General features: G+C 32.1%; 1 protein-coding gene across 1 annotated transcript in view; it reads left to right on the forward strand.

Moving 5' to 3' along the window:
• SEMA3D (sema domain, immunoglobulin domain (Ig), short basic domain, secreted, (semaphorin) 3D) overlaps positions 1-26,815 on the forward strand; it is a 201,857-nt gene that overhangs the window by 31,074 nt on the left and 143,968 nt on the right. Inside the window, exon 2 of the mRNA XM_011927680.1 lies at positions 1,499-1,630. The gene's annotated coding sequence lies outside the window, so the exon portion shown is untranslated. The remainder of the gene's footprint in view (positions 1-1,498; positions 1,631-26,815) is intronic.

Here is a 26,815-nt window from a genome sequence, read left to right on the forward strand (position 1 = left end):
TAAATTCTAATGGATAAGTAACTAGTGTCCAACATATACGTTAGGGGTAACATACATTTTAAGTCAGATGGATTGGCAGGAATGTATAATGTGATAATAAAGCAAATGTCAAAAAAAAGGGTGATTGCAGAATCTAGGTGTTGGTGTACAGATGCTTTCTGTATACTTCAAATTTTCTGTATGTGTGAAAATTTTTATAATAAAATGTTTGAAAAATCTTGGCAATGCAAGATCATTACATTATTTTTAAAGCAATCAATTTGAAAAACTGTGGAGATGACAGTAACATGACACAATTCTTTATATGTAGAAAGACAAGTTGTGCTTTATCTTTAAATAAATACCTTTAAAAATAATGACATCTGAGCTTAGCTAAATTCTTTTCAGATTTTTGCATATTTTTGTAAAAAGGTTTTACTCTTTTCTCTTTAGATTATGTGTTCAAACCTAATTATCTTTTATGGTTGTCTATTATTTAGGGCCAACCTAAACTTATCACCTTGTGTTGTATTTTAGTCAATGCACTTATTCAGTTTTATGGTTCTCTCTGGCACATTTACAAAGTGCACTTTATACTGCACTTCTAGTTTCCTATAAACAAGGAAACAATCTGTTCTACTGTATTTCAAATCACTGCCATTCTGACCATTACTTCATTTGCAATAAAAGTCACAAACTGTGCAAGTGCATTTCATACATGTTCATTTCCAAGGTGTTAATAAGTAAATGTCTGGTCAGCATTGGTACAGAGAAGGTGACAACAGACCCCCCCACATGGTAGGGTTTGTATGAGGTTTGATGGGATACCAAGAGTATGCTTCCCTGCCCATTTCCTTGAGGCTCCCTTCAATGGGAATGTCCATGTTTGTTCCATCTTTCTAAAAAATAAAATAAGGTTTCTATTGAAAGGTACATGTTATCAACCACTAAGAGTTATTAATAACTGAGCATGATGAATGTATATTGTAGCCAGCCCTGAGAAAACTGGGCATGGTGAGAGTTTGGAACTTGGGAATTCTCTGTAGTGTCTGAACATCCCTTGGTTTAGCAGGCACAGGAAACATGATGACTTGGAGGTTAGGCAAGCAAAAGTGAGCAGTAAGGCACTCTTAGCAGTAAGGAGCAGCTATGGGTTTCTGTGACAGTTGATTTTATGTGTCCACTTGACTGGGCCATGGGGTGCCCAGACATTTGGGCAAATAGTCTGGATTTGTCTGAGAGGGCATTTTTGGATAAGATCAACATATGAATTGGTAGACTGAGTAAAGCAGATTGTTGTGTCTCCTGTTGTGGGTCTCACCCAATCAGTTGAAGACCTAATAGAACAAAAAGCTTGACATTCCCACAAGTGGGAGGGAATTTCCTCTTGCCTGACTACCTTGAGCTGGGATATTTATTTTTCTGCCTTTGGACTTGAACTGAAATGTCTGCCCTTATTGATCCTGGAACCTGAAGGTGTTTGGACTGGAACTGTAGTATTATCTCTCCTGTTTTTCAGGCCTTCACACTTGGACTAGAACTATAACATCTGCTGTCTTGGTTCCCAGGCTTTTGAGCATACACTGTTGGTTCTCCTGAATCTTCACCTTGCCAACTGCAGATCTTGGGAGTCATCAGCCTCAGTAATTATGTGAGTCAATCTCTTAAATAAACCTCAATAGATAGATGCATGTATTCTCCTATTTGTTCTGTTTCTCTGAATAATTCTAATACACTGTCCTTGGGCTGATGTGATTGGAGAGGAAGCACTCTACATGATGGTTTTTTAAGGCAAACTTTGGATAATCTATGTCCACACTACATACGATGTTATTTCTAGACATGATCACTCCAAGACCTTGGAATGCAAATAATGATTCGGTCTCTGCTGTATCAATGACTCTCAAAACAAATATAGTGTAAAGTAATTGTAATGCTTTGAGTCCTGTTAGTTATATACAGTTGACCCTTTAACAGCATGAGTTTAAACTGGGTGGGTTCACTTATATTAGAATTTTTTTTTTTCAAACAGATACAGTATTCTCAGGATGCAAAACCTGCTTATACTGAAGGCAGTATTCTTATATAGCAGGGTTCTGCAGGGAGGACTGTGGGAGAATGTTGCACACGTGGGCATATGGGAATGGCAGAGATCCTGGAACCAATCTTTGGTGTGTATCAAGGGATGACTATACATTATAATGTTGCCATTACATTAGTAATCACCTGCAAATAGTAATTTACCTCTCTAAGAATTAGCAGACATAGCTTTCTTGTGATTTCTTGATTTGAACATGTCACAGTGTCCCAGTTCCTTAGGCTGCTAGACTTGACTGTGACTTGCATCAGTGACTACTTTTGCTTCAGTCCAGAGCTAAAGATGAACAATTATGGTAGCCCCTTCTACTATTTTATTTGTTGTATAGAATAACAAAATATACCATGTAAGCACCAAGTAATTTATCAGTTTCTAATCCTAATACGTGTGTGTATTTGTTTTATAAAATAAATTCTTTGAATAGAAATTATTTCGATGAGATTAGACATTTTGCTTGTATGTAATCTTGGCAATGCTCTGTTGAGTTATTACTATACCAAAAATCATCATCTTATTCTGTTATTGTTGTGCTGTTTCATTGTTTGATAGGTATAATTCATAGCTCTCATTTTCCTTTTACTATAAGATTGTGATTAACATTTTAGGCACTTAGCCTGAGATCACTTTCATCCTAGCTAACTTGTCTTCTTCCACAAATTAGACATAGTGTTGTCCTAAACTATTAATTTTCACGCAAGAAAAATGATGTCTTTTGACTACCATATAATTTAATTTGGTGATCAGAGATCAAATGTAATTGTAAATATTGATTCCTCTTTTATTTGCTTATGACTGATAATGATTCTTTTACGTGCATCTTTGACTTATTCTAACAATCAGTAATAGGTAATTCAGTCATTACTTATTTATACATTACAGTAAAATTTGTTTAACAGGTACTTGAAATAATCGAAACCAAAGATTAAAGAACCCTCACTCTGAACAAACAAATATTGTCCTACAAGTAAGTACAGGTATAAAATAAAACATAAAAACAAAACAAGGAAGAGATAAATGTTTAATAAATCAAAGGGAGAAAAAAATCATAAAGTGGTTATGAAATCAATGATTATGAAATTTAAACAATTTTGTTTCATATATTCAGCCATAGAAGCCATAAGATAATTAACTATTATATAATTAGAAAATAAAGAAAGCATCTCAAGGTATATAATACAATTGTAAGAGATATTCTTTGCAAAAAAGTTTTGTGGACTTTTTCATTATTTTTATCATAGTAAGGTCAAAAAATCCTTTTTTTTTTTTTTCGGACAGTCTAAACTTTGGAATTTTTAAATAGGAATTTAAAATTTTCTTCTAATATAATAGTTTAAGTTTTTCTAGAACCTTCAGGTCAATGTGATGAACTAAACAGAAAATATTATCACAAAAAGCTGTGCCAGTACAAGATGCTTTGAGAATATAAAAGAAATAGTATTAAATACACTATAATATACTGAAAATTGCATACATTGATCAGAGACACACACACACACATACACACACACACAGATGCATTCACACATCAACTACGATGTTCTATTTTAACCAATATAGAAATATATATTGTCTAATCCCTAGTTCAAGTTAAGAACTATATTCTTTCTGGAACTGATTTTGAAAATAATGTGTTACTGTTTGTTAAGAGTATGACACTGTTTTTGTTTGCTTTGTCTCAATTTGAGGTTAGGAAAAATTTCCAGAAATCTTCTATACATGTATAAACTTGGAGATGTTTAGATGGTTTATTTTGAAGATTTCCAAAATGACGAATGAAAGAAGAAATGAGGACAGACTATACAAGCCCAAATTAAGGAATGAGAAAATGAACCATTTTCTTGAGTTGACAACACTTTCTCTATTCAGTTTTACGTAGGGTTTTTGCAGCAATTTTTTTTTTACATAGTTTTACTAGACTTTCAGTCTCAGTAATATCAGATAACGTCTCTAATTATGTATGTGCCGTGTGTGTGTTTGTGTGTGTGTGTGTGTAGATATTTTTATTATAGGTAACAGTACTATTTAAACATTTATATTGCTTAGTATTTGAGAAACTTTCAGGTGATATTAAGCTTTAAATGGGTTAAGCTTTTAACTGAGTTAAATTGTTTTAGAACTTTAGAAACATTGTTTTAAAATATTATTTTGTTTGTCTAACATTTACAATAAAAGGAATTAACAAGAAACACAAAATAACACCATTCACCATTCACCACAGAGGGAAGTCAACCTAAAGAAAGTCATCTTTGGATTCTTTCCAGTGAGGCTTAATCGTGGCACCACAATAGGGACATTGTTATGCCAGGTCTTACCTACTTCATTACCCTATACCTAAACTCAGAGAACCAAAACATAGAAAAGCTGCAATGATTGTAATCTTCTGGTATAAATGTAGCAAAAGCTGGAAGATACTGAAGAGTAAAGGAGATAAAATGAACGTTAAGATGTAAGCAATAAATTGATTAGTACATTGCATACCCAAATTCTCCTTCAGGTTTCAGGTTTGATTTGGGAAGTGATTCGACTTACAGAGATATATACACACACACACACACACACACACACACACATATATATATATTTTTTTTTTCTAGAAAAGTATTTAGAACAGAAATATCTTTTCAAGATTTTCAGTTCTTAGTACCATAACAGCTCAAATTTTTTTTCATCACACCTCTAGGCCAACAAATACTAAGAATTCTGATTTTTATAGTTAAGGCCAAACAACTTAATAAGTATTTATGTCCTGACAACATAAATTAAAACAAAAAAATGTTTTACATGTTTTAAATTTAAATATCCTTAAATTACATGTGAATTACTTACTAATGGGGAGTGCATATGTGTTGGGCACTGTGCAGCTTCTCAAACCTTGGAATCGGATTGGACATTGCGATCCTTAGTACCTGTTCCACAAGGACTTTTGAGGATACTTGCTTTACTGAGAACCCAACTTCACATACCTATGACCCCTCGAATGTAACCCCCTGGAATGCTGAAATTAAGAAACAGCTTGACTAGTAGTTAATACACTGTCTGATAAATAGTGAGTATTGTTGTGTTTATCTTGAAATTTTAAAATCTTACAGCATTCCTGGTGAGTTCACTGTATTACTCCAGAGTGCCTTGCACATAGTTTTGGAATCACAGTGTTAGATGATTAGATGCTAATGTTAATCGTAGCCCCTAAATCTTAATTGAGAAGTCCAAAAGCCTCTGACATGGTAGAAGTGAATGGAAGCACTGTATGGCGACTATAAAAGCTCAGTATCATCTTTAATCTCATTGTTTTCTGATTTTTCTCTGTCCAGTACGGTAAATATTTCCTAGGATTTACAGGATCACAGAGTCCGTGACTGAAAATTTGATGTTAGACAGTGATGGTAAATAGGACCACTATCATTGCTTAAGGCAAGTGTTACTTTTGTTTTTTGTTTGTTTTCTTTGTTTGTTTTTTGAGACAGAGTCTTGCTCTGTCACCCAGGCTGGATTGCAGTGACACGATCTTGGCTCACTGCAACCTCTACCTCCTGGGTTAAAGCAATCCTGCCTCAACCTCTCAAGTAGCTGGGATTACAGGCACGTGACACCATACCTGGCTAACTTTTTGTATTTTTATTTATTTATTTATTTATTTGGAGAAGCGGGGTTTCGACATGTTGTCCAGGCTGGTCTTGAACTCCTGACCTCAGATGATCTACCTGCCTTGGCCTCCCAAAGTGCTGAGATTACAGGCATGACCCACCACGCCCAACCAAGTGTTACTTCTGTATTTTTAAGAAAATAATATTATCAGTGTTTATTAAGACATTTTAAATTTTGACATAGCATTTTAAGATTTGGTGTTATTTTGTGTTTACTTTTAATCCCTTTTATTATGCAAATGGTTTTATTTTGTGTTTCTTGTTAATTCATTTTATTGTAAATGTTAGAAAAATAGAATATTTTTAAAAAAGTTTCTAAAGTTCTAAAATAATTTAACTCAGTTAAAAGCTTAGCCTATTTAAAAGTTTAATATCACCTGAAAGTTTCTCAAATACTAAGCAATGTAAATGTTTAATGTAGCACTGTTAGCCACAACAAAAAAAAAAATCTGCACACACACACATACATGCACCCACACATACACACTGCACGTATATAATTAGAGACATCATCTGATATTACTGAGACTGATTTAACTAATTTTTTTCAAAGTTTCTAAGTATATTCAGAAGAGCTACTTGTTTTAACAGTTCCTGTGAGATGTATTGTACTGAGAGGAGAACTCTGTCTTCTCATGAGTCTACCCTAACTGCAAATAAACCCGAGGGTGCTCTGAGGAAGGAGATTTGAACTAATTTTTTATTTTATCTCATTTTCGTGTTTCAGTAACCCAGTTAACTATATAAACACTGTTTCCTTTTAAAAACAAGTATCTTATAGAAATGTGTATTTTCCCTCAGCTAAGGACCTTAGTGGAAATCTTATCTGGGTTATTAGGAAAACTCAAATATGAGAGTCCTTGAACGAGATGTTAACCATTTCCTGCTCAGTAAACTGTGAGTGCCATCAGTGTCCACACTGAAAGCTCAGAACAGAAAACTAAAACAAGTCATATTAAGATGAATAGTAAAAAATATAAATTGTTTTGTAAGTGAAAAGGGAAACAAGATATGATGACAGAGAATTTTTACAGATCTCAGGGTAATGATCATCATTAATAGTGATACTTAGCAGCTGTTTCTGACACTCTTGTGATTTTAAATTCAAATTTTTAATCTTCATGTTTATTTTTAATCTTCATTTCCTAGAACCTATGTTGCTGATCAAGTTTCCATACCTTTAAATAGATTGTCATCGTGATCTCTGACCATAGCAGAGATAATTTGATTAACTTTTGTTCATTGGTTGAAATTGTTTACACCTACTAGGCAGTGGGTGTTTGAGAGAATGAAACCCAAAGCTAGTGGTGAGTGGGCTGGTATGTTAGGGACAGGGTGTACTCTCCCAGTTGAAAGACTCCTGAAAATTGGTAGGGAGATGAGGCAGGAAGTTGAGCAAATGAATTATGCTGCTAGGAAATAATAGGAAGGGTACTTCTCCTATGTTATATATCCAGAACTGAGTCTGGTTATTTCATATATAACTACAAGATCAGCAAACAATAAATTAGCAGATATATAGGTAAGTGAAACAATGTCAGTGATACTAAAGTATTAGGATAAATAATATTTAAATAATAAGGTACTTGAAAAAATTGATTAATACTTTCATGAAATTCTGTTATCTAAATATCAGAAAAAAATACTTATAGACACAAGATTTTGCTTCTAAATTGATCGAGGCATCGTATTTTTCATTATTGGTGTTAAATTACTTTCTAGCCAGGTTGCTAACAGCACGTCTATAGATAGATATATTTACAGATAGTTAGAAACAGGGATCATTAGAAAGATGGACAGAAAATTCCACTTCCGTGACTGGAACTGTAACCATCTAATGTTGACAATGTAGTGTACGGAAAGATGAGCCCATTCTCTGGAGGAATGAACTATGTTTTTCTGGTTCACTTACTTCCTCCTAATTGCTGTACCAACATTCTTTCTTTTAGACTTTCTATTCCTGAACTCCCTTGAATTGTTCACATTAAATTTGCTACTCCTCTGAGTATCCCCACAAATCTGCAGCATTCTTTTGTAGCCTGCTTCCATTCACTGGGGTCTTCTGCTTTGTCATCATCCAAACATATCTGGAGATTTTACTGTACAATTTTCCAGAAAGATATATTTGTAAACAGAAGACTGGTGCTTGTATCTTATTTTTTCTCCATTTCTTTTATCTGTGATACCTGCTATTAGGCTAGTTTTTATTTTCTTTTGAAAATATGACATTTCTTTTTACCAATACAATTGCATATCTTAAATGCAGAATTGTTAAGTAAAAGTTTTTGTTTTTTTTTTTTTTAAGATGGAATCTCACTCTGTCACCCAGGCTGGAGTGCAGTGACCCAATCTCAGCTCACTGCAACCTCTGCCTCCCAGTTTCAAGTGATTCCCCTTCCTCAGCCTCCCGAGTAGCTGGGGTTACAGTCCCCGCCACCACACCCAGCTAATTTTTGTATTTTTAGTAGAGACAGGGTTTCACCATGTTGGCCAGGCTGGTCTCGCACTCCTGACTTCAAGTGATCTGCCCACCTCAGCCTCCCAAAGTGGTGAGATTACACTCATGAGACACCACTCCTGGCTAAGGATTTTTAATAGTATGTGTGAAATGTGATTGTATGTATGTGTAAAAATACATATATATATATACATATGTGTATATATCTCATTAAAGAACTGTAAGATGTCATACAAATATAAAGTTGGTTGAATAAGAAAGATTGAATTATCTATTTATACCAATTGGTTTTTCTTTATATGTACAATTAGCTCTCTGTATCTGTGAGCTCCACACCTGTGGATTCAACCAACTACAGATCAAAAATATCTGGGAAAAAAATTATCTGAAGTTTCACAAAGCAAAACTTAAATTTGCTGCCGACTAAGTTCTATGCCAAATCCATGGGAATGAAATTATGTGTAGGCATTGTATTAGCTTTTATAAGTAATCTAGATATGATTTAAAGTTTATAGAAGAAAAAATGTATAGGGAAAGAGGTGAGTAGGTTATATGCAAATACAACATCATATATAGGAGACTTGAACATCAGCAGATTTTAGTATCCAAGAAGGATCTTGGAACCAATCTCCCAAGAATCTTGTGGGATGACAGTGTATTTTTAATCTCAGAGTTTTGTATTTGAGAATAAGAAATCACTTCTTTTTGCAAATGCCTTATAATTTCCCTCCAATAAAGATCCTTTTTTCCACCAGATTTTTTTTTGACTTTTTGTATCATTAAATATACTGTATCATCTTGCTTGGTGACAAGATGTGATTCCTGAGAATTTCCTGTTCCTTTAATGGGAGCTCTTATGTATGAGTTCTAGATTTAGTATTCCAAGATTCCAGCAAGGTAGCTTTTAGAATGGCATTTCTCCATTTATTATATAGTAATTAAATACCAAATAACTAAAAGTAACTAACAATGATAGCATAAAAATATGTCCAATTCTGCTTCTTATGTCATTATTTAAGTATAGTACTTTTGTCTATCCCCCCAAACCAATAAAACATTAAAAAAAAAAACTTTTTGATATATTGTTCAGACCATCACATCCGTGTCACCTTACACGTTATATTTGACTTCACTTTTTCATTCACGCATTTTTTTCTTTGGTTTTACATAATAAATTTACCACATCTTTTGCAACATGTGTTATGCCAGACTGGGATCAAATAAGGGTTAAAAAAAACACTGTCAACATAATTCCCATACTTGAATGGCATCATTCCAGAAAGAGTTTAAAAATTTGGAATTCGATTTTTGTGATGCTCTCATGTCTATTCATAATTCAGAGCCCTTGAAACATTCCTAATGAGGTTTCAAGTATTTTATTTTTCCTCCATGCTTTATAAACAAATAAAATTAAACCAAACTAAACACAAATAAAATCCAAACTAGAATTGTGTATATCATCCAGCTGCTCCAGGATTTCTCTCTAAAACTTATTTGTTCTCCTTAGTTAAATACAGTGGACACCAAAGCCAGCTTAATTTATAATGCCAATTTCTCCTATCTTTGAAATGTTAATCATTGGGCTGGGATTAAAGTAGGAATCTATAATAAATCCTAATCCAATTCTATGACATATTATTATTTGCTTTACACTATTCACACATATCATACTAGAGGCAGGGGGAACAGAAAAAATAAGAACAAATGCAGCTTTAATTTTGGGGTCTAGGCTGACTTAAATGTTGGATATTGCAAGCCAGTTCCCAAAGGAAAAAAAATGTATATATGAGTATAAATTCTTAGAAACCTTGATAAAGGTCCTTACAGAAATCCTGATGGTTGTGTGAATTGTGTTCATTTTTCTATTACATGAAGCATAAGGCAAAAAATATATCTTTATTCTGAGAATCTTTCCCCTCTATCTCATGTAAAATATATTTTCTACCTCTGGGGAAGAGGATGAAGTTTGCGGGTATTTACATCTTGCTTTAGTTTCAAAGCTAGCTTTAAATTCAACTTTTATGTTATTTAATTTAATTAATTAAACTTAATAAATGATACTCGATTCAGTTATCAGAAAACTTTTATATTTGCTTGAAACAACTTGAGTAAATTCAATCTTATTTTTTAGTTGTAAATTTTATGAAATCAGAATGCAAACCAATTTTTATTGCTAATAAAAATTCAGAATCCACTTAGAGAAATACTGAAAGTGTAAAATGCACACCTGAATCTGAAGACTTAGCATGATAATGGTTTTTTGATTAATAATTTTATGTTGTATACATGTTAACATGGTTATATATTGGATTAAATATATAAGAATTGGTTTTATCTGCTACTTTATCCTTTCATATATAACTACAAGAAAATTTAAAATACTGTGTCTCAGGTCAGGCTCGATGGCTCATGCCTATAATCCCAGCGCTTTGGGAGGCCTAGGTGGGTGGATCACTTGAGGTTAGGCATTTGAGACCAGCCTGGTCAATGTGGCGAAACACTGTCTCTACTAAAAATACAAAAATTAGCCAGGTGTGGTGGTGCATGCCTGTGGTCCCAGCTACTCGGGAGGCTGAGGCAAGAGAATCGCTTGAACCTGGGAGGCAGAAATTGCAGTGAGCCAAAATCATGCCACTGCACTTCAGCCTGGGTGATAGAGCAAGACTCCATCTCAAAAAAAAAAAAAAAAAGAAAGAAAGAAAAAATTACATGCCTTATATTATATTTTTACTAGAGAGCACTATATATTATACAACTGGATTATATTGCTATATATTACAGTCACGTGCTGCATAACAACATTTCTGTCAACTGACAGACTATATATAGGATGGTGTTCCCATAAGATTATAGTATTTTATTTTTGTTGTATCTCTTCTATGTTTAGGTAAGTTTAAATACGTAAATACTTCCAATTGTGTAACAATTGCTTTTAATGTTCAGTACGGTGACATGCCGTACAGATTTGTTGCCTGGGAGCAATAGGCTATACCATATAGTCTAGGTGTGTAGTAGGCTGTACCATCTAGGTTTGTTTAAGTTCCCTCTATGATGTTTGAACAATGATGAAATCACCTAATGACAAATTTATCAGAACATATTCTCATTGTTAAAGCATGACTGTATATTTTTATGCTATTCTTATCTTTAATAACTTTGAAATCACTTGAATTATAATGAAAGAATTAACATTTACTTTAGAGCTTATAGTTAGGCATTCTGCTAATCACTTTTCTCATATAACCTGATTTTATCTGCAGGTACCATGTCATGTCAGTTTCATACCAAATTATGTGTGGCATCATGATAGCTATGTGATAGGTACTCATTATCATTATTGTGAGTAACTTACTTTTGAGATTGTCTTATTAGAAATAATTATTGCATTATGAGTAAACATATGAAAGGCGTATTTATTGAAAAGATAAGAAAAACGTTTAGTAAGTTGTCTGAGGTAGAATTGCTCTTGACATTACTTTTCCTAATTAAGGTGGCATTGTCTCAGCATTTGGGATTCCCAGAGAAAGTCTTTTCAACTCATGGACATGGCTCAAGAAAGACATATTCAGAAAAAAAAATGTATAAGATGTGTTATATTTATCTTGAGAAACCATCACCCAGCCAAAGAGAGAAAAGGTTATTCCATTCACATCATGTGGTTAGTCTGGGAATCTTTCTAGTGTAAAAGCAAGAAGAGTCATAAAATTAAAGAAAACATGGATGGGGGTTTTTAGACGCGCGCGCACACACACACACACACAAATGCCATCCTTCTTTGCTTTCTTCTAAAGAATCTCTTTCTGGACTCTCTGAAATAAAACAAATATCCAAAGCCTTTATTCTTCTTCCTAAAACTTGTCTATATTCTGTTCTTGAGATCCATGTCCAATGCAAATTGGGGAAAATACCGTATTACCATGGAGAATGATTAAATAAAAACAGGACCACCATGAGCTAGATGCCTTATTTCCCTGATGTAATCTGTGTCTTTTGTAAATAAATTATGACATCTTTAGAAAGATTTTATTATTGAGTTTTAAATAAGGTTATAATTTCATGTCTAGAGAAATAAATTTTGATTTTAAAACAATACAATTCATATGGAATTAACTTTGGCTGATACTGAAGGTGTAGATAAAGCTAAGTACTTTCTCGGTGTTTTACTAGATATTATTGGTTCAAAAATTTATTATATTGGTAAAGAAATGATATCTCAAACCTTGATTAAATAAGCAATTGAGTAATTTAGAAATTGGTAGAGAGACACCCAGAAAATTGTCCTTTTTAGCAATGTTGATATATATTATTAATTGCTTAGAAATTTTAATACATCAAAACTAAAATGCATTGCCACCTTCCGTATAGTTCACAGAAACTTGTTTTGTGTTTTTCTCTCTTACCTTCTATTTTGCTGGCTATTAGATTTAAATAGTATATTAATGCATTAAAGCTTTGGTTAAATGCATTTTTAACTCTTTTTCCTATTCTCTCTCTTTTTTTTTAATGCAAAGTGCATTGCACACATCATAAATTAATACTGAGAAATCTAAATTTATGCCAATAAGGTCTTTCAGTGAAGGCTTTATAAACTGGGCCTTTGTTTATTCTGTGTGTGGCCACTTTGGTTATTAGTAGGGGTTACACTGACCGCCTTTTCCCAGATTTATGAGACTTGGCAAAAACCTTGAGAAAACAGAGCCCAGCGCCTCTCAATAGAAAACATTATTAGATACTAAATAAACATTAATTTAGGTAAACTGGTACTATTCAGCCCAAAAGGAACATGTTCTTATTTAGATTTGCTCTGATGGGTGAAAGAATATGTGCCAGAAATGATTTATGGAGATAAAAAAGAAGGGAACTTAAGTAATTTAAATTTCAGTGACAGTTAAGACTATTCTTAGAAAGGCTTTGTGCTCATTCATGTAGGGCAGTGATCCTGTGCTAGGGAAGACATGCATCATGTCCTTCTCCCAGTGGAGAAAGATCAAGAGACCAATCTTTTTTTTTTAATATTAGCACAGAATCCCCAAGAGTACAATGATTAATTTTCTCTGGATTCCAATAAAAACTGAGAAATAGTTTTTTTGTGCAGTTAGTTGACATATGGTTTGGAAATAAATTATTAAGTTTTTGACAATGTTAAAATTCCTGAAGAGGTTAAAGCATTTTAAAAGGAATAACTTGAACTTGTCCATCTTCAACAAGTTAATATCATGAAAAATAAGAAAGGGGGTTAATATGTGTACTATATTAAAAATGATAGTGCTGAAACTAGGTAGGTATAGTGTGCTTAGAATTAGATGTCAAATTGGACAAATCCACCATAAAAACATTTTTGAAACATCTCTAAAATTTTTAATGTGACTGAATATTAAATAAAATGAAAACATAGTGATGGGTAAAGTGGAAACAATTAACTCATTAGTAATTTATAAACTAGATTATTGATATAATCTCATTGTTGTAAAATACATTTATGTATATGCACAGAAAATAGGGAAAATATAGAAGATTTTAACAGTGATCATCTCTAACTGAGGTGCTGATAGGAAGATGGTGTTTTGATTTTCTTTTTGCATACTTACTTACCTTCTTTTAATGGTAGAATGTAAAAAACTACTTTTATAATAATCACAGTCTATTATTAATAGAATAATTAAACAGCAGTAAAATATACATTCATTCATTCATTCATTATTAGGCCAATCCCCAGGGAAACCAGAAGAAACTTATATTAAATAGATTTATCTCTTAATAATGACTCCTTAACAGAAGCACTTAATAATGTGTTCATGTCTTGCAGGTTGTAGGCTATAGATTATAGGGAGTAAATATCATGTATATATACATAAAACTCTGCTGTAACATGTTGGACAGAAATTTGTGCTGATGTTTGAAGTGACTATGATCAATAATGTCTCAATTTTTCTTTTTAATGTAAGTGATCCTGTAAATATCAGAACAGTAAGTCACCTTAAATCCCATCTTCACTAGTGCCTTCATTTAAAGATGAGAAAACTGCAATTCACAAAAATAGAATAATTTAACAACATTTACTGGCAGGGCTTAAACCATACCTTAGCTTAAATGATTTCTAATGCCATGCATTTTCACTCTGTCACAATCAAAGTTTTGCATATTTGAGGAAAAGAGAAAATACAGAAGTCTTATTTAATAAATCAATTATTATTTTTTATTGGGTAAAATAAAACATTTTTATTGATGTTAAAAAACATTAAGTAAATGCTCTTATGAAGTTAATTTTTTAAATAGTAGTAAATATGTTAATATATAAACATTTTGAAAATTATATGATACTTAATAGTAGTCTGCAGTAATATATTATTAATATATTAATGTAACTAATAGTAGCCTGTGTAATAATTACAGCATACAACAAATTTATCTAATTTAATTTCACCTAATTTTTTTTGATCACTTTTTCTGTGGTTATAATAGTTTACAATGTTGCCCTCCACTCAGGGAGGTAAAAGGTATTTATTAGGTGTGTTTGTTGTGTCATGGGAATAGTTGTTTATTCTGCAACAGCACTGTACATGACAGTATTTATCATTTGTCTAATTCTTTGATAGAGAAATAGAATGCACATCTTAATATAGTCAGAAAAAAATATAATAGTATTTCATAAGTTTTATGATGGTTATTTTTTTCTCACTTCAATATCTCTGAAATCAACAATGTCTTACAACCAATGCCATGTCATAGTTAAATTGACAAGATTGTTTTCTTAGTGACACCTAAAATAATGATGTATATTAAAATGGTATCTTAGGTTAGATTAAATAAGTTATAATAAATAATATTTATTCACTTCTTTAAAGACATTTTCATTATAAGTTCAAAAGCATTTTTCTTAAAGAATAGCATTCATCTGTAGTCCCTTTGGCAAAAGACAGAAATATTATTACAAGGATTTTAGGATGCTATAAATCTTAACTTTAAAGCATTTGCTGATATAAAATGATGTTTACATTGTGAAAATAAAATAAAATATGTATATAAATGTATATATCTATTTGAATAACTTGATATTTTTGATCCATTGCATAACTCTTTAGTACTATTTAAATCTAATAGTCAGTGCTCAGATCTTACCTTATTGACATATTAGTAACATTTAATCCGGTGGCTCTGTTGATCATTTATCTTCCTTTGATTTCTGATTCCTGTGAAAATTTCAAAGGAATACAGAGTCTCACATATTTCTCATTGTCCTTCTCCACAAGTAGCTTGTACTAGTCTCAGTTGCTGGTTCAGCCTCATCTCTCTGACCTTTTAATAATGGAGTGTGCCAGGGATCAGTCCTTGCACCCATTTTTTCCTCTATCTGAATTTTTTCCCTTGGCAATCTCACCTCTCATAAATGCCACCCATATACTGATGACTGCCAAAATTATACATCTATCTCTGACTACTACTTTCACCTTCTGACTTTAATTCAGCTGCCTTCTCAATGTTGCCAGGTGAACATCCAATAGAAAGCTAGAATGTATACAAAACCAAATCTTGATCTTCCAGCAACCTCCAAAATGAGAGTTGAACAATGAGAACATAAGGACAAGGGGAGGGGAACATCACAGGGGAAGGATAGCATTAGGAGAAATACCTAATGTAGATGATGGGTTGATGGGTGCAGCAAACCACCATGGCACGTGTATACCTATGTAACCCACCTGCACATTCTGCACATGTATCCTAGAACTTAAATTATATATGTAGTTTTAAAAAAGGACAGGGAGGCACAAAATGGAACACAGGGATGAAAGGTATTCATGTTAATATACATGTAATATAATTTTGATATTTGAGTTACGTACATGTTTTATATAATCAAAACACAAAACAAAAAATAAGAAAAAAAGCTTAAAGTAAACAAAAATTAGCCAGGCGTGGTGGTGCACACCTGTAATCCCAGCTGCTCTAGAGGCTGAGATGTGAGAATCTCTTGAACTGGTGAGGCAGAGGTTGCAGTGAGCAGAGATTGTGCCACTGCACTCCAGCCAGGGTGACAGAGTGAGACTGTATCAAAAAAAAAAGTAAAATTATTAATTAAAAAAGAATATCGGTTATTGCTCTTATAAAATTTACAGAACCTTTTATTCCTAAAATTAATTAATTGTTTAATGAGTCAGAACAGCAGATTTCTGTTATGTTTCCTCTATATAATTGTTTGACTTCTTATCTGTCTACTAAACATTTATTATGCTTTTATTTTGAGCCCATTCAGCTTCTATGAGCTATCTGAAGTAGATTTAAGACAGTATATGTTTTCTGTGCCTAAGCATCTTTCCAAATTTTGTGGAGAGGTAAGAGGCTTGTAAAATTCAGGCCATATGCAAGAAACTTTGACTGTAAGTCGATGTAGTTGAGAAAAAATCTGCTGTAGTTACCCTGGTAGAAAGTGTGTGAGTGTGTTGACCTGGAACTTACCCAGAAATGCTTTTTGGATGAGATTGGATCAGGACAGCGGAACATCACACACAGGAAGAAGGAAAAGAATATAATTTAGATGGGATGTGTTCACTGACTATTTTGCCTGGAACAGGGAGTGCACATTGAGGAACAAGGAAAATAATTTGTGTAGTTAAAGAAGGGATTTAGATACCAACCTAGGGAGTTTATATTTCAAATTAGAGATGGCATTATGAAAGCAAACATTTGAGGAAAACAAGTATGGAAAACAAGTTATCCATTTCCAGGATTGAAGTCTATGGGTCAAGTCCGGAATACCAATTGTAGCAACCCAGGCATTCAATCGGAGTAACTCGGTGCTACATTAGTGGCATGAAAATGGAGTAGAAAAATTAATCTTAGGTAAAAAAAGAACATGTACATTATTAAAGGTATCATTAATATTGATGACAACTTTAATAAAGAGCAGATATTCCCTTGCCATATCCCTGTAGTGTCTGTGTTTTGTGAGTATATATGAGATTTATATATATGCACACACTCCTATGTATATACTATATATGTCTTATATATCATATCCTGTATGTACCTGATGTATAGACTATATATGTCATATCTATATCATATATATACCACATATATACACATCTTATATGACTTTTATACATATATATACCATATGTAATACATGGTACTTCTCTATTTCATAAAAGTAAACTGCAATATCTGAATCAGAGTTTCTCATATCTGACTCTGCTGTACCTTAGAGTTAATAACATTGATCCCTAAAAAATGTAAACTTGACTTAAGTCAAAAAGGTTAATCCCTTTTTAAAGAAAAAAGTCTATATATGTTGTTAATCATTTAAAAATATTCATAGACACTTTGCTAAAACTACGTACATCATATTCCTGTTATATTGATGACATATCAACATACTAAATTTACATAAAAAAATCCCTGACCCTGAGTGGCTAATTGAATTCCCGAAAATAAGATGTCTTGTATGAGGCAAACCAGGACTACAGTTATATCTTTAGACCTTTAACTCAGAGCACTTTCCACTAAAGCATAGTGGATCCTTATTCATGTTTCCTTTGCATTCTTTATCAAAGAGTAACTGGAAAATCTGACACGTATATAAAACATCAGAATTTAATAGTTCAAGTTAAATGATAATAAAAATCTGTAAATAGTAAAAAATAAAAATGTATTTTCCCAGTTGATACACATATTTTTAGCAAGACAAAGCATAATATGTCTTTCAATGCATAATGTTTTTACTTTTCTTTAATATTTTAAATAAAAGCATATTGTAGACAATTGTATAATTTGTTTTAAACTGAAATAATCTTGAAATACCATTTACATATTATAAAAATGTTTTTTAAAATATGTTACTTTACCCTTTTGCACTACATTGATTGGTCAATAGATAGATGGTATAAGCTTGTTTTAAATAAATCAAATGCAGTATTTGGAAAATCAAAGTTCTGTGTATACTTAATGCTGATGCTTATCATAATCCCTGGAAGTTAGCAGACTTTGTTGAATGATTAGGTAAAGTACACAAGTCAACTTTTAAAAGGAGAATTCTTAATTTTATGAGGATAATGCAGTACAAGAGTTTAATGAAGCATTGTCTGACAACTGATTTATTATAGTGACCAGGATAGAAAGATATCTTTTTCTCATTGTTTTATAATCAAGAATTCGTTATTCTTCATTGACATTCCAAAGGACGCACTCATGCACTATTACAATTGAACTCCACATTCTTTCTTACCCAAGATAGCAATAATCTCTACATCTCTACATTTTTCCTCTGAGTAGCTTGCATATTTTACCACTTAGACATTGCTCTCTCATCCTCTTTTTAATCTGGGTGTGCATTTATTTAGGAAAAGGTCCGTGCTGTGAATTTTCTAGAAATGTGGGAATCGTATAGATAGGATAAATGCTTAATGGATAATTCTTGAATATGTCTTTAAATTCTACTTAATTTTATGGTTTGTCTTCTGAATACAACTCAACAATTCACAGGAAGAGAGGAAGAAAAGTAGAAACATGATAGTAAATAATACCAGTAAACATATCATTTTCATACATACATATATATATATATAAATCATACCTAGTTGAGGGAATGGAACTATCTTAATCTATAATAAGAAATAATTGTCTCAAAAAAAAAAGAAATAGCTATCATAATAGCCGTTATTATTCTGCAAGTACTATTTAGGTACAGATTTTAATGTACATTATTTCAAATGCAAAAACATAGCAAAGTTGTCATTACCTGCTAAATTTCAAAGAAAATCTTATCCTGGAAATGGTAAAACTGGAATTCATAATCAAGCCTGTCTGACTCCAAAGTTCAAATGCTTACCATTGTCTCATGGCCCTTCTCTACACACAGGGGTTTCTAGGATATTCTCAAGTGATGTTAGAAAAAAGTGTTGTTCTAAAAACTTGCAAAAAGATACCCAGAATTACAAAGAATGTCCCTGAATCACTCAGATATTCTTCCCATTTTGGAGGGTATGAATCTTTATAACATCTATACCTCTTTCTAATTTAGTCCCTACATTCCCATATGTTCCTTGGACTCTTGGGGAGACACAAGGTTTTTGAGTTTTTCTGATATTACACATAAGGATGCTGTAAAGAGATTTGAAAAGCTTCTCCATCATATGTCAAAGAAGTGGGCTGGTGAAGGAAAGAGGAGATTGAGTTCTTCTTTCATTTGTTTAATAAATAAATACTCATATCTTACTCCATACTAGGGACTGTGTTAAGCTTTGAGGATACAGTGGTAAATTTAATAGATGTCCTGAATTCATGTGGTACAAAAGAAGAAAAAGTACATCATTCGGTAGATGGAGATTATGTCTGGAAGGTACAAATGAAAATCTTGCAAGATTTAGGGAATGATCTACTAATGACTTGGAAATATATTTTAAACTGTGATTTTATTATGATATAACAACTCATGTTTTGAATACTCTAAAAGGTACAGAAGTTATAATTAAAACTAAATTTCTTGATATGCATAAACATTGTTGGTTATTATAATATCTAAATAAGCCTTCAAAAATAACTTTAGGTTGGCTTTCTGTCAAAACCATTTCCAAGCATTTATATCAGCTCCAAGACCTCCCTCATAGACTTTTTCTTCAAACATATTTAGTAATCTCTAGTAGAAAATTCTAAAAAAAATATTTTCATTCTCCCTTTTATTTTGTATAGTCTAACAATTTCCACATCCAATAAGCAATTAACTATGTTCTTTTTATTAGGATTTCAGTTTGGCAGTGCATAGGGGCTCAATGAATTAGAAGTTCAGAGGAAAACAATGTATTATTAATACTGCAATAGGGATCTTATCTAATTGTGCATTGAAAAATATGTACACTGTGGAATGAGAGTTGAGAACTTTAATGCCAAATTATACAAACACATTTGTAACTATGATAGGGGAATATGGGAGTTTCCAGACTTCCTTTTAAGTTTCATATTTACTTACTATCTTTAGAAAATACTTGCTATCATAGTCCATGTAAAAATGGAAGACCATTAAGCTAACATTTGTTAGAGCTAGTTATGTGCCAGAGAAGATAGTAAGTGCTTTTCATGCATTATTTCATTTTATTCTCACAACAATCATATTTGATAAGAACTGATAATCCTATTTTGTAGATGCAGAAACTGGACTTAGAGAAATTAAGTGAATTCTCTCAGAGGATAAAGTTGATAAGTAACAAAATAGAAATTACAACCAAACCATTTTATAGCCAGAACCTGAAATTTTAACCAGTAGGCTGAGCGATCCCTGGAAAATTCAAGAATTTTATCTCAGTTGCTATAACACTTGGTAAAAACAAATAAGTTTAATTATTGAGGATTTTGAGAGACTATCTGAGTTGAACTCTGTATTTAAAAATTCAGAATGTTGTGCTAGTTTTAGAACATTGTGCTAGCTTTCAAGTCAACTTCTGAGATCATGTAGTAAAAGGTATTATATTTTCTCCAAGAGGGAAAGATGTAAAAAATAAAAATGGAGAAATATCCATCGGCAGCTGTATGCTCAACTCAGGAATCCCCTGCTTATCCTGACTGAGGTACTTTTTAACATTCATATAAGTCCAGTTGTTAAGATGTAGTTGAGGATATAAGGGTGAGACTAAACACAGCTCAGAAACTGATATTACTATGTTGATAGAGAACTAGATAAGGAGGGTGATAAGGGTGGAGGGGAAATTAGATAGCACAAATGTTCAACACATGACTTCAACAGAACAGTCATGCAAAAAGAAGAAAGAATTAAACATATCTACATAGGAAGACCAGAGAGGTTTTTTATAAATACGTGACTGCCTGATAAAGAAGCTGAAATCTCTGGCACTTTATTAGTCTCACTATCACAAGACAACACCCCAACTCATTCTATACGCATTGTGTATGCACTGGGTAACTGCAAGTTACTTTTTAAACACAAATATATTAGTCCAGGAACTGCTCCCTTATACACATTAAGAGAAGGTAAAAGAGATGAATTCAGCTTTAATGATAGAAGCTCTTTCATAAGATCCATATTATGCTTCTATATTGCATGTCCTGTACATCAAATAATGTTATTAAAATATAATAAATTCATGTGAAGGCATATATTTGAGGACAGTAAAGTTCATGCTAAAGAAACATTTCATCCTTATGCAAATATGTATTTCAATAACTATTTAATATGAAATAAATTTTTTGATGTGTTCTTTTAATAGTCCATCTTAGAACCACCAGAAATATTAAGATGTTCTAAGATGCATAGTAGCTCTTTGAATCTGTGGCAGAGACAACTTCATCTCTTGGTATGCTACAAATACAGTAATTTTGAAAACTGTTACAAATAATACTGGCATGTTTACATATGTGAAATGGCTTAAAATGTTATTAAAAGTATTTTTTATGTTTAACCTACCAAAACCTAATTAAATCTCAATATGATATCCAATTTTGCCATGTTTTAACTTAGGAAACATTGCTTCACTGTTTTATGCATTACCATAGTCAATAACATAATTTTTGTTTTCCTGCTATATATGAAAGTTTTGCTATGTTTGATATATAATCACAGGGTATTATAAATGAAATTTGATCAAAACTGTTTTATAAGCTGGTATGAATTTTGAAATATACTTGGTAAAAACATAACAATTTTAATGTAAGTAAAACTAGTTTCAAAAATTGATCATAAACACAATATAGCTGTTTTTAAACATGATTACTTTTTCATGTAAAAATTATTTTAATTAACTATTTAAAATGATTTCAGACATATGTTCAAAAATGGTCAGCAACATATGTTCAAAAATATAAATTGGTGAGGTGCCTAAGTGACATAATTACGAAGAATAATTTTTTAAAGAAAGCTGAAAACAGATAACATTAATAAGAGTTCGTTAAAGATCTTTATACCTTTGAACCATACTATACGAGTTGTAAAACTAAAGACTAGGTGTGGGAATGGAAACTAGAACACTGAATTAAGTCTCATAGATGCATAAATCTTTTTTAAATTACAACCTGTTAAGATTCAATGCAAAGAATATATTGAATTGCAGACATACATAATCGTTATACTTTGAATATACTGTTGAATGTACTATATCTTTGTATTTCACAGGATCCACAAGATTTTTAAAATTGGCTTTCCCCTTTAGAAGGTAGTATCCTTTCTGGAGAAGGCACTCGGGGAAGCATGCTTCTTTTAATCTTTTTAATCCAAGTAAAAATCTTCAAGTCAAGTACTACACATATTCACCAATGTTTATCCTATTTTGATTTTAAAATTTTATATGAAGTTATTGTTGATCAGGTATTTATTTTCTCTTTCTTGATAAATTATGTGATTTAATTTAAATGAGTAGCATTAGAGGCGCTCCATATACAATTATGTTATATCCTTCATAATCAGATTCAAACCATCACTTTCATTCTCCCCTTTTAAAGTATAGAAAAGAAATTTATTTGTTTGCTTGTTTATTTGTGTTTATGATCTCAAAGAATTAAAATTATTTTCTTCATTTGTTTTCATACTCTTGGATGTTATATAGTATTTTCCTGAAAACTCTGCTTTACAGGCCTTGTAAACTGTAATTGTACTTTCAGATAATCATGAGTTGTCTTTAAAACCATAATTTTCTCTTGTTCTTAAATCGAGTTTTAATAGAAAATTAAGACAAATTCATTATAATGATTTTTAAATGGCTAACACTGATAGATCACTTACTGTGTACTGGGCAGGGTGTGGCGCTTTACATTATGGTTTCTGAGTCCCTACAACGAAGGAATCAAATACCCTTGTTATCCACAATTTCAGGTGAGAAAGATGAGACACAGTATGGTTAAGTAACTGGCCCATGGATAAACAGAAAGCAAGTGATAGACCTGGGCTTTTTGTCTGTGTGCTTAACCACAGTGCTACTATCCTTTTGACATGTCCCAGAAGAGTTATGGAAGATATAACCTGGGATATGTGGAAGTGTAGCTAAAAGAAGCTTTTACCTTGTATGACAAGGCAGTCATATAAGGTACAAATAATGGAACTTATGATATCAATTTATTTATAAAATTTATATATTTGTTTTAAGTTGTTTTTAACTTTCTCAATAGCAGAGTTAAACCAAACATAGGAATATTTACTGAGCCAGGGATTTGAGAACTTTTGAATTTCTGGTAGAAGGTGGTAGATTATTTATGACAAAATTCAGATTTCTCCTATGGATAAGATTTTCCAGACATGCAGCTCTTTTCTGGGCCAGGAGACCCCAACAATGTGCATGTACAAACTTATTCTACAATGTTTACCTTATAATGACACAATTAGAAATATAAGTGGGTTGGAACAATTGCATTTGAAGCATGTTAAAACAAGATGAAATGCATGAACATATGTCATCATCATTAGAGATATAAACAATGATCACTAAATAACCATTACTGCTAAGAGTGCTGGACAATTCTTTTATTTGTTGAAAGAAAAGTTGCCTTTTTGATTGCATAGTCATCATCAGGTGTTGAATTTAAAATGTTAATTATTAATAGTTGATGAGTTGGGTCAAATACCATGAAATTCAAATCGGATATGAAGACTTGGTTCCTAAATTCCACTTGTGATGCTGAGTTCTTTTTACATGCCTATTTGTGTTCCCACATAGCATTATATTTATGAAGTGAATTATTTAAATTTTTTCTCCTATTTCCCTAGGGTGTTTCTTTCCCTAAGGTGTTTCATTAAATAGTGAAGAAAGAAACAAATAGTGTTAATGTGTTTAGCACATCTTTTGTAAAAAAAAAAAAAAAGATAAAATAAGGCTATATAGGATTCATTTAACTCATTATAAGTGTTTTGATCTCAACAGTACATGTGTTCCTGAAGAACATATGTGAGTATGAAACTCAAGGTCATAGTTTTCCTGCTATGTGCAGTTTTTTTAGATTAAAAGTTTGCTATTAAATATGGGCATTGCTGATAGATTTGATGGCATTTCTTTATCTGTTTATATAAAAGGGTTAGGATTTTTATGAAGAATACGTATAATTGTCCTACAGCATACATCTCAAAAATGTAATTTAATTACTTCATAATTATTTACTGGTTTCCAATAGTTACAACCTTAAGATTCTAAACTAAGTATGTATAACCCCATGTTATAATGTAGTCTCAGTGTAGGAACTTATCGAAATGCTATTTCCTATACATAAGTGGTTTGGTATAAGCAGGCTTATACAATTTTACATATTGGCAACTATAACCTCTGTATGTTGTTTTGATGATAAGATGAAATCCCCGTCTCACAGTCTGATAAGACATGTATTAAATAATTAAAAAAAAAAATTCAATTTTTCCTCATTTGGCATAACCAATTTTTTCAGTAAATGTTTTTAATTGGAAAATTAAAATACACACATGAAGATTGTGGAAAACACGACTACCACACATGTCAATAAATGAAAAGAAATTCTGTTTTACACATTTGTCTGTCTTTCCTATCTAGATGTTGTGCTCTTCTCTTCGTGCATCTCTGTATTGTTCTTACCTTAAAATAAGTGCTGCTAAAACAAACACCATGATAATATTTTAAAATATAATAAAGTAGGTGAGGCACAGTGGGTCACGCCTATACTCCCAATACTTTGGGAGGTTGAAGCAGGATGATCACTTGAGGCCGGGAGTTCAAGAGCAGACCAACCTGGTCAAAATAGTGAGACCCTATTTCTAAAAAAACAAAAAAAAAAAAACAAAAAAAAAACAGAAAAGAAAATTAGCTGAGCATGATGGCACATGCCTATAATCCCAGCTCCTCAGGAAGCCAAGGCAGTTGGATCACTTGAGCCCAGGAAGTCCAGGCTACCATGAGCTATGGTCATACCACTGCACTCTAGCTTCAGTGACAGAGTGAGATCCTATCTATCTCTTAAAAAAAAAAGGAAATATACATATATCAAAAAAATACCTGTATTGCTTTGAAAAACAAGTTTCCAAGTGCAGAATTATTTATGCTGCCACAGAGACCATGGAGCCACTAACTTGGTTTGTAAAACAGAATATTCTGTACATTTTATTGTGAATAATCAATTTTTAACAATTCAAATCCATTTATTCTTCACATAGGCAGAATATTTATAATATTAGATACATATTATAAATTCTGGGAAAATGATAAATGGACATATAATTCAACAGCTAAATGAATAACTGAATGTGAATTTCAGAAAAGAATAAAGAAAAATTTTGGATATTTGCCAAAATATTGTTTAGTTTTGATAAAAATGACATTTCTAAAAAATAAAAGAGCTTGACTAAATCAGAAATAAGCATATCTTAATAATAAAAATATAGTTGGCCCAGTGCGGTGACTCATGCCTGTAATCCCAACACTTTGGGAGCCCGAGGCTGGTGGATCACGAGGTCAGGAGCTCGAGACCAGCCTGATCAACATGGTGAAACCCCATATCTTCTAAAAAATATAAAAAATTTAGCCAGTAACGGTGGCACGTGCCTGTAATCCCAGCTACTCGGGAGGCTGAGGCAGAAGAATCGCTTGAACTGGGGATGTGGAACTTGCAGTGAGCAGAGATCACTCCACTGCACTCCAATCTGGTTGACAGAGTGAGACTCTGCCATAAAATAAAATATAAAATAAAATAAAATAAAATAAAATAAAATAAAATAAATAAAATAAAATAAAATAAAATAAAAAAACATAGTTAATTCTTACTTCATTATTCCAAGAAAATATAATAATTTTGCCTTCATATTTTCAATAATTCTTACTCTGCTTTTTTCAAGTCTCTTCATTAAAAAAAGCAGAAATACCTAAGAGGCACATATCAGAATATTTGAGGTCGAAGCTTTTGAGTTTTACAAAACAACCAATTTATGTTTCGAGTGCGCACATTAAAATTTGACAAAATATTATATAATTCTCCAAAAGCATATTATAAGATTATCTTGGTCATGAAAAGTTGCGTGAGTTAAAATGCTCCCAAGAGTATAAGAATTTGAAAGGAAAATATTGAAACTTTGGACTGTCGATTAATCTGATTTGAAGAAAAGCCAACTCTGATGATGTTGTTAGTACTTTCTCTGACCCTTCAAATTGATAAATATCAATTGCTGCTTTGAACAGCAAATTGATGTGAGATTTAGGATGAAGAAAATAAATACCAATAAAGTAATTCACAATAGTATTTTATTAAATTTGTATAAACGTGTTAACAACTTCAACAGTTTAGACCTTGGAGGCGCTTTATTTCTTTGGGACCTCTTTACAACTTAAACATTATTTTGCTGTTACTGTTATGGTTAGAAACAAAAGAAACCCACAATATTAAACCTAAGAGATTATACACATACATTCTAAAATATCACAATTGTATTATTTTCTGTTGAATTCGTTAGAGGTGAGATCTTACAGAATTTTATTTGGCTCTTAGTACATGGCTATAACGCATGCAAACCCAAGTAAAATGTTAACAGTGTTGCTTTGTTGAACAGGGATTGTAAAACAATATACTCTCAGTGTATTTTAGAAATGCAAACATAGTGTTTAAACCACTAAAAAATAAAAATGTAGGTAGTTTAATTTATATTTACTGACAAATAGCTTAGCTCAGCTCTACAACTAATTTCTGATGATA

Source organism: Colobus angolensis, unplaced genomic scaffold (assembly GCF_000951035.1).
Source record: "Colobus angolensis palliatus isolate OR3802 unplaced genomic scaffold, Cang.pa_1.0 Scaffold74, whole genome shotgun sequence".
Classification (NCBI taxonomy): domain Eukaryota; kingdom Metazoa; phylum Chordata; class Mammalia; order Primates; family Cercopithecidae; genus Colobus; species Colobus angolensis.